The 11,976-nt window shown below is 48.2% G+C and overlaps 2 gene segments (V, D, J or C); both read right to left on the bottom strand.

Annotated features, from left to right (window-relative positions):
* The window catches only part of LOC138423846 (immunoglobulin gamma-1 heavy chain-like), a 161,797-nt gene that overhangs the window by 61,392 nt on the left and 88,429 nt on the right, over positions 1-11,976 (bottom strand).
* LOC138423845 (Ig gamma chain C region-like) overlaps positions 1-11,976 on the bottom strand; it is a 235,259-nt gene that overhangs the window by 27,714 nt on the left and 195,569 nt on the right.

Here is an 11,976-nt window from a genome sequence, read left to right on the forward strand (position 1 = left end):
TTTTTCACTATTGAGGATAATGTTTGCTGTGGGTTTGTCATATATAGCTTTTATTATGTTGAGGTATGTTCCTTCTATTCCTGCTTTCTGGAGAGTTTTAATCATAAATGGATGTTGAATTTTGTCAAAGGCTTTCTCTGAATCTATTGAGATAATCATATGGTTTTTATTTTTCAATTTGTTAATGTGGTGAATTACATTGATTGATTTGCAGATATTGAAGAATCCTTGCATCCCTGGGATAAAGCCCACTTGGTCATGGTGTATGATCTTTTTAATGTATTATTGGATTCTGATTGCTAGAATTTTGCTTCTATGTTCATCAGTGATATTGGCCTGTAGTTTTCTTTTTTTGTGGCATCTTTGCCAGGTTTTGGTATTAGGGTGATGGTGGCCTCATAGAATGAGTTTGGAACTTTACCTTCCTCTGCAATTTTCTGAAAGAGTTTGAGTAGGATAGGTGTTAGCTCTTCTCTAAATTTTCGGTAGAATTCAGCTGTGAAGCCATCTGGACCTTGGTGTTTGTTTGCTGGAAGAGTTCTGATTACAGTTTCAATTTCCGTGCTTGTGATGGGTCTGTTAAGATTTTCTATTTCTTCCTGGTTCAGTTGTGGAAAGTTGTACTTTTCTAAGAATTTGTCCATTTCTTCCACGTTGTCCATTGTATGGGCATATAATTGCTGATAGTAGTCTCTTATGATCCTTTGTATTTCTGTGTTGTCTGTTGTGATCTCTCCGTTTTCTTTTTTAATTTTATTGATTTGATTTTTCTCCCTTTGTTTCTTGATGAGTCTGGCTAATGGTTTGTCAATTTTATTTATCCTTTCAAAGAACCAGCTTTTGGCTTTGTTGATTTTTGCTATGGTCTCTTTTGTTTCTTTTGCATTTATTTCTGCCCTAATTTTTAAGATTCCTTTCCTTCTACTAACTCTGGGGTTCTCCATTTCTTCCTTTTCTAGTTGCTTTAGGTGTAGAGTTAGGTTATTTATTTGACTTTTTTCTTGTTTCTTGAGGTACGCCTGTATTGCTATGAACCTTCCCCTTAGCACTGCTTTTATGGTGTCCCACAGGTTTTGGGTTGTTGTGTTTTCATTTTCTTTATGCATAATTTGATTTCTATGCATAATTTGATTTCTTTTTTGATTTCTTCTGTGATTTATTATTCAGCAGCGTGTTGTTCAGCTTCCATATATCAGAATTTTAAATAGTTTTTCTCTTGTAATTGAGATTTAATCTTACTGCATTGTAGCCAGAAAAGATGCTTGGGATGATTTCAATGTTTTTTGAATTTACCAAGGCTAGATTTATGGCCCAGGATGTGATCTATCCTGGAGAAGGTTCTGTGTGCACTTGAGAAAAAGGGGAAATTCATTGTTTTGGGGTGAAATGTCCTATAGCAATTAGGTCTAACTGGTCTATTGTATCATTTAAAGCTTGTGTTTCCTTGTGAATTTTCTGTTTAGTTGATCTATCCATAGGTGTGAGTGGGGGTATTAAAGTCTCCCAGTATTACTGTGTTATTGTTAATTTCCCCGTTCATACTTGTTACCATTTACCTTACATATTTCGGTGCACCTATATATTTATAATTGTTGGGTGCATATATATTTATAATTGTTATATCTTCTTCTTGGATTGATCCTTTGATCATTATGTCATGTCTTTCTTTGTCTCTTTTCACAGCCTTTGTTTTAAAGTCTATTTTATTGGATATGAGTATTGCTACTCCTGCTTTCTTTTGGTCTCCTTTTGTGTGAAATATCTGTTTCTAGCCCTTCACTTTCAGTCTGTGTGTGTCCCTTGTTTCAAGGTGGGTCTCTTGTAGACAGCATATATAGGGGTCTTGTTTTTGTATCCATTCAGCCAGTCTTTGTCTTTTGGTTGGGGTATTCAACCCATTTACGTTTAAGGTAATTATTGATAAGCATGATCCCGTTGCCATTTACTTTATTGTTTTGGGTTTGGCTTTATACAGCCTTTTTGTTTCCTGTCTAGAGAAGATCCTTTAGCATTTGTTGGAGAGCTGTTTTGGTGGTGCTGAATTCTCTCAGCTTTTGCTTGTCTGTAAAGCTTTTGATTTCTCCTTCATATTTGAATGAGATCCTTGCTGGGTACAGTAATCTGGGCTGTAGGTTATTTTCTTTCATCACTTTAAGTATGTCTTGCCATTCACTCCTGGTCTGAAGACTTTCTATTGAAAGATCAGCTGTTACCCTTATGGGAATCCCCTTGTGTGTTATTTGTTGTCTTTCTCTTGCTGCTTTTAATATTTGTTCTTTGTGTTTGATCTTTGTTAATTTGATTAATATGTGTCTTGGGGTGTTTCGCCTTGGGTTTATCCTGTTTGGGACTCTCTGGGTTTCTTGGACTTGGGTGATTATTTCCTTCCCCATTTTAGGGAAGCTTTCAACTATTATCTCCTCAAGTATTCTCTGACGGTCTTTCTTTTTGTCTTCTTCTTCTGGGACTCCATATATATTTGGAATATATATTTGTATATTCAAAGCTATGGTTTTTCCATAATATTCATGTACAGATGTGAGACCATAAAGAAGGCTAAGCATTGAAGAATCGATGCTTTTGAACAATGGTGCTGGAGAAGACTCTTAATAGTCCCTTGGACAGCAAGGAGATCAAATCAGTCAATCCTCAAGGAAATCAGTCCTGAATATTCATTGGAAGGACTGATGCTGAAGCTGAATGTCCAATACTTTGTCCACCTAATGTGCGGAGCTGACTCATTGGAAAAGTCCTTGATGCTGGGAAAGATTGAGGGCAGGAGGAGAAGGGGGTGACAGAGGATGAGATGGTTGGATGGCATCAGCGACTCAATGGACATGAGTTTGAGCAGTCTTTGGGAGATAGTGCAACACAGGGAAGAGTGGTGTGCTGCAGCCCATGGGGTCTGAAAGAATCGGACACACCGAGGGACTGAACAACAATGGTAAACAACAGCAATGAACAACAACCACCTCGATAACATGCAAACTCTTCTTCCCCTCAGTTGATTGTCCATGTCACAAAATCACATCTTTGCACATTGTATATTTCAACACACAATGTAAGAATTCTTTTAAATGTATTAGTCTCTCTTTTCCCTGCTTTATTGAGATCTAATTGATATATGATATTGTATTAGTTTAGGAGCCATGACTCTTTTAAATTATATGATAAAGAGCACGTGGAATTATAAGTCAAAGTCTCAGTAATATTAGTTTCTAGACTAATTAAAATTTACTAGTCCTAAATCATGTATTAAATAGAAAACAGTATGTGGAGTTACATTCTTCCTTGTAGCCTAAACAGTAAAGAATCTGCCTGCAGTGCAGGAGACCGGGGTTTGATCCCTGGGTCAGGAAGATCCTCTGGAGAGGGAATGGTAATCCACTCCAGTATTCCTGCCTGGAGAATCCCATGGGCAGAGGAGCCTGGTGGGCTACAGTCTGTGGGACTGTGAAGAGTCAGACATGGCTGAACACTAACACTGCTACTACTATGTGGAGTTACAAACTCCAGTTATAAAAATACAAATTTTTGTACTCGCCCATGTATTTACCTTTTCCAGGATGCTTACTTCTTCCTACAGCTTCTAGTACTGTGTAGTGTTCTTTCGCTGCGCTCTGCAGGACTCCCTTGGACACTTTTGCAGACAGGTTAAATGGTCATCAACTCACTCAGTTTTTATCAGAGAATGTCTTAACTTATTACTCACTATTGAGGGACAGTTTTGCTAGATACAGAATTCTTGGCTGGCTTTTTCTTTGAGCACTTCACATATATTAGCTGACTGCCTTTTGGCCTCCAATGTTTTTGATGAGAAATATGTTTACAACCTTATGAGAAGCCCTTATATGTGATAAGTTTCTTTCTGTCTTACTGCCTTCAAGATTCTGTGTTTACCTTTGATTTTTGAAATTTGATTACAATGTGTCTTGGTATGGGTCTCTGAGGTCATTTAACTTGGAGCTTATTGAGCTGCCTGGATATTTATATTCATGTCTTCCATCAAGTTTCAGAAGTTTTCAGTCCTTTTGTTCAAATACTCTCTCTGTCTTCTTCTGGGACTACCATGGTGTGTGGTGGTCCACTCGGCGTCTCTGCCTGGCGTCTCCTGTCTCTTAGCCTCTGTTTGCTTTTCTTCAATCTTGTTCTTTCTGTTCCTCATACAGAAATTGGTAATTCCATTATCCTACCATCTAGCTCAACGATTCTTTTTTCTCAAAGAATCATTGCTCAAATCTGTCTTGAATCTTTCATTTCAGTTATTCTCCATATTTCTTCTTCAGAGTTTCTTTTTGGTTTCTTTTTAATTTTTCTAGCTCCTTGTTGACATTTTCATTTTGTTTAGACATCATTTTCTTGACTTTCTTCACGTATTCATTTAGGTCTTTGAGAATCTTTAAGATGGCCATTTTAAAGACTTTATCTAATAGACTTGCCATCAAATCTTTTTCAGAAACATTTTCTGTTGATTAATTTTTTCATTTGAGTTGCCATACTTTCCTGTTTATTGTATGCTTTGTAATTTTTTGGTTGAAAGGTTGGCAATTGAAAATAATAATGTGGTGACTCTGGAAATCAGATCCCTTTATTGCCACTCCAGGGTTTGAAATTTGTTTGTTAGTGTTTTGGTTTATTGTTTTGGGTTTCTTTTCTTTTTTATTATTGTAGGCTGCCTCTGTGCCAATGACTATCCTGAAGTGTGAGTTACCATCTTCTCAGGTGTTTTCTGAGCCTGTGCCATTCCTGGACATGCATGTCCACTTTGTAATTTTCCCTAAATACATTGTTGCCTTTGAATGTCTTAGTCTTTGATGGTTCCCAAAAGGGAAACAGGAAGAATAAAGGTAAGGGTTGGGGAAAAGAGGGCTCCAGCCCCTCACGCCACCTCAGCCAGGGGTGAGGGACTTACAGAACTGGGGGAAGGTAAAACAACAGAGGCCACCGTCCTCTTTATAAACACCTCTACGCTTCCCCAGTGGCTCAGCAGTAAAGAACCCGCCTGCAGGGCAGGAGACACAGGCTTGACCCCTGGGTTGGAAGACCCCCTGGAGGAGGAAATGGCAACCCGCTCCAGTATTCTTGCCTGGGAAAGCCCATGCACAGAGATGCCTGATGGGCTACAGCCCATGGGGTTGCAAAGAGTTGGCCAGGACTGAGTACACACACACACTGCGATCGGAAGTAGCAGCTGCAGCATAGATCTCTGATATTTGGAAGACTGCATCCTTTTTGCCCAGTTCCTGGCCCCTGTAAGCTATGTGCAAGTTTTTCCAGGAACCCATGTCCAGCTGCCTGCCATGTGGCTGCAGCTGGGGACTGGTTAGCTTCTGCACCTGACCGAAATTCATCAGTGTGCCACCAAGTCTTCATCTGGAAGTTGAAGCCTTCAGTAGACTCCAGAGTTCCAAATGGTTACGTTAGACAGATTTCCTTTCCAACTGCCTGCCCTGATGAAGTGTGGCACCTTCAGACCCTCTGCCCGTTTCAGAGGCAAGAGCCCTCCTCAGACCTTGTCATCAACTGCCTTCAAGGCCTTTGGTTGGTGAGCTCCATGACTCTACAGTGGGCGTGCAGATCTTTTATCTCCTAGCTTCTCCCGCAGTTGTGCAGAGTCTAGCTCTTCACACTCTCTACTCTGTGTTGCTCACAGTGGTCCAGGACTCCTAAAAGAGCCCTATCTGGCCCAACTATACATTGCATGTCTTTCCTGGAGTGAAACAAGGGTTTGCTCAAAACATGCAACATTTGAAGTCAATGGTAAGCTTTCTTCCAAACTGACTTTCCCAATTTGACTTCCCAGAAGCAATGCTTGAAAGATTCTCTGGATCTACATCCTAAAACTCGGTGTGGCCAGACTTCTTAGTTTTTACCAATGTCAATTTACTAAGTAATTTATTTTGCTCTTGACTTAACCCTTGAGTCATATACGGGTATTTTTTTTACCCCCTTGTCTGAGACGTCTTCCTCATTTGCAGTGCTATCAGAGGACTAGGCATCATGGCCTTGGTATTCAGCAGTTTATCTGTGCCCAGCAGATGTTGAGCTTTACAGGCCAGCTCTGTGTTTGGTGAGAGCGGGATGGCTAGGCTGTGTCTGCAGACCTTGCTCTCAGGTCTTGAGCCCACCTAGTCCAACCACATCCTGGCCACCTCACTATAGAGACTGCACTTGGGAGCCCACTACACTCCCCTGGCCTCTGACCAGACCCATCAGGAGCAGGGACAGGGTGGGGCTCTGCCTTGTTACCCTCCCTCTCAGGCTGCTGCCTCACCCTGCAGCCTCCCCTCCATCCCTGCCCCTGCTCCCCGTGACCTCCAGGCAGCTCTTTGTGTTGACTCTGTTGTGAACTAAGGGCCCCAGCCCAGCTCCTCCACCTCTGACTTCATCTTGAGCCCCAAAGTCCTGGCTCCCACAACCTCCCACCCAGCATCCCTTCCTGGACCTCTGATAGGCAGCTCACACCCACATTGCTGAAAGGAGAATTTTTGACCCTCAGTTCAGTTCAGTTCAGTCATTCAGTCATGTCCGACTATTTGTGACCCCATGAATCGCAGCACTCTAGGCCTCCCTGTCCATCACCAACTCCCAGAGTTTACCCAAACTCATGTCCATCGAGTTGGTGATGCCATCCAGCCATCTCATCCTCTGTCGTCCCTTTCTCCTCCTGCCCCCGATCTCTCCCAGCATCAGGGTCTTTTCCAATGAGTCAGCTCTTTGCATGAGGTGGCCAAAGTACTGGAGCTTCAGCTTCAGCATCAACCCCTCCAAAGAAATCCCAGGGCTGATCTTCAGAATGGACTGGTTGGATCTCCTTGCAGTCCAAGGGACTCTCAAGAGTCTTCTCCAACACCACAGTTCAAAAGCATCAATTCTTCAGCGCTCAGCTTTCTTCGCAGTCCAACTCTCACATCCGTACATGACTTCTGGGAAAACCATAGCCTTGACTAGACGAAAATTTGTTGGCAAAGTAATGTCTCTGCTTTTCAACATGCTATCTAGGTTGGTCATAACTTTTCTTCCAAGGAGTAAGTGTCTTTTAATTTCATGGCTGCAGTCACCATCTTCAGTGATTTTGGAGCCCCCAAAAATAGTCTGACACTGTTTCCACTGTTTCCCCATCTATTTCCTGGCACTCAGCAAATGGCACTGCATTCATGCTGTGAGGCAGGAGGCCCAATGGGAGCAGTCCTCTCTCTGCAGACCCGTGGCTCAACCTCTAGGCTCACTCCTGATCTGAGGGCTTCTCTTCCCTCCGCATCCCCCACCTCCTCCTACATTTCTGTCAGGACCTCTGCACAGATCCTGAGGACTCCTGAACTTCCCCCGTCCCTCTTGCACAGCCTGCTTTCCAGTGATAGTTTGGAAAACCCCGCCCCACCCAGATGCCTCCAGGGGCTTCCCGTCACCCCAGAACAAAGTCTAACGCTCGAAAGTTGCCCCATGTGGCCTGGCTGCTCTGGCCCCTCCTCCGCAGGCTCCTATCTATTCAGCTGGCCCCGCTGGCCTTCCCACCGCCCCTTGTACTTGAAAGATGTGTCTTCCTCGGTCCTTTTCTCCTTCTGCTCCTTGTGCCCGGATGTGCCACCCAGACCTGCACACAGCCTGCCTCTGCTAAGACCGTGCCAGGCACTGGGGTGCCCGTCCTTGCCTGGCCCCATGCCCTTCGTAGGTGCTGGCTGATTCCTAACTGTGTCATTTGTAGCCTGTCAGGCAGCGGCACCACATGTGGTCACACCGCGTGTGTTTCCATCTCAACACCTGTGTGGCACGCAGTAGGTCTACATGAATAGCTGCCATTCGCATGGGTGGTTCATTGTTGAAAGCCAGTTTTCTTTGGTTATTTGTGAATTTTGACAGTTTCCTGTGTTTTACTGGTTATTTGCTGTTTACAACCCGCTGGAAATGGCCTCCCACTCTACCTTCCATTGAAAACTTTTACTTGAAGTTTCTCCCGTTCGTTTTATTTCAACGTTTATTTAGTTGGACTGTGTGATGGCTAATTTTGTGGATTAACTTGACCAGTTCACAGGACCCACATATTTGATCAAACACTAATTGAAAGGATGAAGGTGTTTGAAAAATGTGCTTAACATTTAAATCAGTAGATGTTGAATAAAACAGATTGTTCCACATGGGTGGGCCTCATCTAATCAGTTGGTTCCCCAAGGAAGAAGGGATTATAGCTTTGGACTCAAGCTGTAGCACCACCTCTTCCCTCGGTCTCTGGGCAGCTAGTTGCTTAAAATCTCTCTCCCCTGTATGTTTTAGCGATGCCCATGTGTGCACTCACCTGTTTGTCTCAGACATTTATTCTCTGAAGAACCCTGACTGATACAGACTTTTTTAGGTCGCACACTTCAGCCACTCTGTCTCTCATAGCATTTAACTTTGCTTACTGTGAGTTTCTCTTTATAGATTAAATTTTTCTCTCTCTGTCAGCAGATCTATCAATGTTATTTTTAAAGTTCCTGGCCGTGGTGTCATTCTGAGAAAACGCCTGTTTACCCCAGCAGAACGTAAATAGTCTCCCATCGTTTCCTTTGGTCTGAGTTTTGATTTGCATTGATGCTGCTGGTCCTGACCTTGCTTTTGTCCTGATGGTGAGAGCAGGGGTCCCGATTCTTTGCTCTTCCATCTCCAGGCTCTCTTTTGAGGTCTTGTCCCACCACAAGTCATCCAGAATAAACTCAGCAACATGGGCCTGGCCGTGGGCCAGGAACGGACGTGGGCCCTGGCTGGAGTGTGCAGGTGGGCTCACACCCAGGTCTGGGGAGGCCTCGGTCCACAAGCCTTGGGGAGCAGGACTGGCTGAGACTGTTCCCCTCAAACACCAAGGGATGGGCGGGCAGCTGAACCCTGTGCAGGTGGCTGAGAAGTGGCTCCCACACCCTGGCACCAGGCTTGTCAGGCCTTGATTTAGGTGAGGGAGGGCGGATGGCTGCTGTTTGCTGCCTCGGCTGGGAACAGACGTTCATGGCCCTGGAGGAGGGTGTGCAGGCAGGCGGGCTGCAGAGTGAGAGGGTAATGGCCCCATTGCTCACGGCAGAGTGGAGCCTGGGGCCGTGGTAGTGCCGGGAAGGGAAATGCTGGCCAAGCGGAGGCCCTGGGGCACCTGCCTCGTTCAGATAGGCCTCCGGGCAGATGAAAGGGGAAGTCTGCTGGCAAGCGGCTGGTGCGCTTTCCTGTGGTTAGGGGAGCTTGGTACTAGGAGGGATGTGGGGAGCTTGTGGGTGAAAGCTCACTTCACGCTGTGCTTTGAGGCATTCTGTGAAAGTGTTTGTTGGACAAAAAAGAGCTCAAGTCCAGACCTCTTGGCTCAGACTGGCGCCCGCAGGCTCAGGGGTCACATCTGTGGGCCTTGGGGCCCCACAGCCCTCCCGGCCTCCCAGGGCCTGCAGGTGGGGTTCCAGGGCTTGAGCCCCTGGGAGGGTGGGGCCAGGAGCGTAGGCCTGGGGACCGTGGGGGGTGGCATGAGGCTGCACAGGGGCTCCTGGGGAGCGGCCACTTGGGGCCCACGAGCGAGTCTTCCTTGGAGGCTCTGAGACCCTCAGCCCTCTGGCCAGACGTTGCTTCCTCCCTTCACACAGGCCTCAGTGGCTGCAGGTGCTAGAACTGCCAGTCCCACTGTCCAGGCTGGGGCAGGCAGCCCCTAGGGCCCCCAGAGGTGGGGACACATGCGGAAAGTCGGCACCAGGTGTGGATGGCTGTGAGCAGCGTGCGTGGCCAGCGTGGGCTCCAGATGCGAAATTTTAGATTTCATTCTCTCGCATTATTATGTTTTATTTTGCTGCCTCGGGTCTTCGCTGAAGCCCGTGGACTTTCTGTTTGTGCTGTGGGATCAGTTGCTGCCTGGCCTATTGGTTCCCCAACTAGGGGTTGAGCCCATGTTCCCTTTGAAGCAAGGCCGATTCTTAACTGCAGGGCCACCAGGGAAGCCCTATCCCATTTCTGATGTAACAGGAACCCACGGTGGGGTTTGAGCAGGGGTTGCCCGATGAATGTAGGGTTGGAAAGACCCTGCTGGCTGTGGGCTGGGGAGCAGCTTCAGCCCAGCTTTGGAGACAACTTCGAGGTGTCCTTTGGGGCCCACTTGGCAGGTGGTCACTCACTGAGATGGGAAGAGTGGGCGAGGGGGCGGTCTGAGGAGGGCTGTCACTATGGGGACACTCTGGTCAGGCAGGGACATGGTGGCCCTTGGTCTCCGTCTCTCCATGCGTACCTGCTGGCATCTGCCACACATGGTCTCTGCTCACACGGAGTATCAGGAGACCCTGTGCTCTTGGGGTTCGCTTTCTGGGATAGAAAGATGACCTACTGGTGTGATGAGTGTGTGACCCGTAGAATGTGCAGGAAGGGGGGGAGCAAAGAGCTCAGCATGGAAGGGAGCAGGCAGGGGCAGCAGGACAGGAGGCCGGGCAGGGAGGGGGTACCACAAGGAGCCCAGGACCTGCAGATGAGCTTCTGATAATTGCGAGGCACTTTCTGGCTGTGGACCAGCTGAGGCCTCATCTGAGATCTTGAGACAGGGCTGCTCACTGCCGGAAGGAGAGGGCTGCAGAGGGCACAGGGCAGTGGGTGGGTGGCTGACCGGAGGAAGCCCCCGAGGACCCACAGGCATGGCGACTGCCCCCATCAGGGCAGCAGGTCTGCCACGGCGGCAAGTGTGGCTTCCTGGTGGAGGTTACAGGCAGAGGGCAAGGTCTGTGGCTCCCCTGGAATGGGCTGCCACGAGGAAGGGAATCAGTTCCCAGGGTTTGCACCTGAGCCCTGGGAGGACAGGGGCCTTGGCCGGGAGGACACACAGCCTTGCCTGGAGCAATTAATGGCCTTGGGTGGGAAGGGCTGATCTGGAGAGACAGTTGGTGTCTTTATTTTTGTGGCTGCAGCAAATCACTGCAAACATTTGCTCCCTACACGGTGAGGGGACTAGTCTGAAACAGCCTCGCTGGGCCTTGGTGAGCATGGTAATGGCTGCCTGCCCTCCAGAGACCCCAGGGAGGCTCTGCATCAGCCCTTTCGCCCTCAGAGCTGCAACCCAGCTCACGGCCCCTCCTGCACCCTCAGAGTCGGCAGACTTGTGTCCTGCGTCCGCCTCTCAGGCCTCCTGCTCGGCCAGCCCCCGCCTCCTCCTGTGAGGGCCTGGGGATGGCTCCAGGCCAAGGTCCCAGGCCCCTGTCCTGTCTCAGAGGCCAAGCTCAGCCCTGACTTGGAGGCTGCAGGATCAGGACTGGTGTCCTTAGGGCGGGTCGGCCTGCTCTCTAGAACTGTGGTGCTGGGAGTATTGGGAGTGAGATGTGTTGCTGACCTCCAGGCCTGACACACGGAGTAAGGTCCGTGACTAGGATGAGAGACGAGCAGGAGCTGCGGACAGGTGCTGCTGGCCATATGCCAGGTGTGGGGGCCGGATGGGGGCCAAGGGGGAAGACCAGTACCAGGGGGAGCCAAGCAGTGAGCAGGGGAACTGACCTGTGAGCAGGGAGAATCAGAACCAAGCAGTGAGCAGGGGAACCAGCCCGTGAGCAGGGGAATGAATGGTGTAGAGTCTGGAGCCGGCAAGAGGAGCGACACCGTGTCCAGCACGGGGCTGGCCAGAGACAGGACGCCCTCCTCCTGGTTTGAGAGGGGAGGCCAGACAGGACCCGCCGGAGGCCAGCACCGAGGAAGGGTGTTTGCCACACTGGCCTCCCTGCCTGGGCCCAGGGTCACACCTGCCTGCCGCGGGAACTCTGGACAGTGGCAGGAGGGCCAGGAGTGACCAGGAGCTGGCCAGTGCCAGCGTCTTCTCCAAGTCCTTTCAGGCAGCACTTTCCTCCACACTCTGCCCTCCGTGAGGGGCGTGAGGGGTGCCTCCTCCCCGTGTGATGGGGACTCTGTGTGCCCAGCCTCTCCCACTCCCACCACTTAGGGCCATCTCCTGTGTGTGGGCGTGCACACACACACCTGAGTGGTGTGTGGGCACATGTGCTTTCGTGT

This window comes from Ovis canadensis, chromosome 18 (assembly GCF_042477335.2).
Source record: "Ovis canadensis isolate MfBH-ARS-UI-01 breed Bighorn chromosome 18, ARS-UI_OviCan_v2, whole genome shotgun sequence".
NCBI classification, from domain to species: Eukaryota; Metazoa; Chordata; class Mammalia; order Artiodactyla; family Bovidae; genus Ovis; species Ovis canadensis.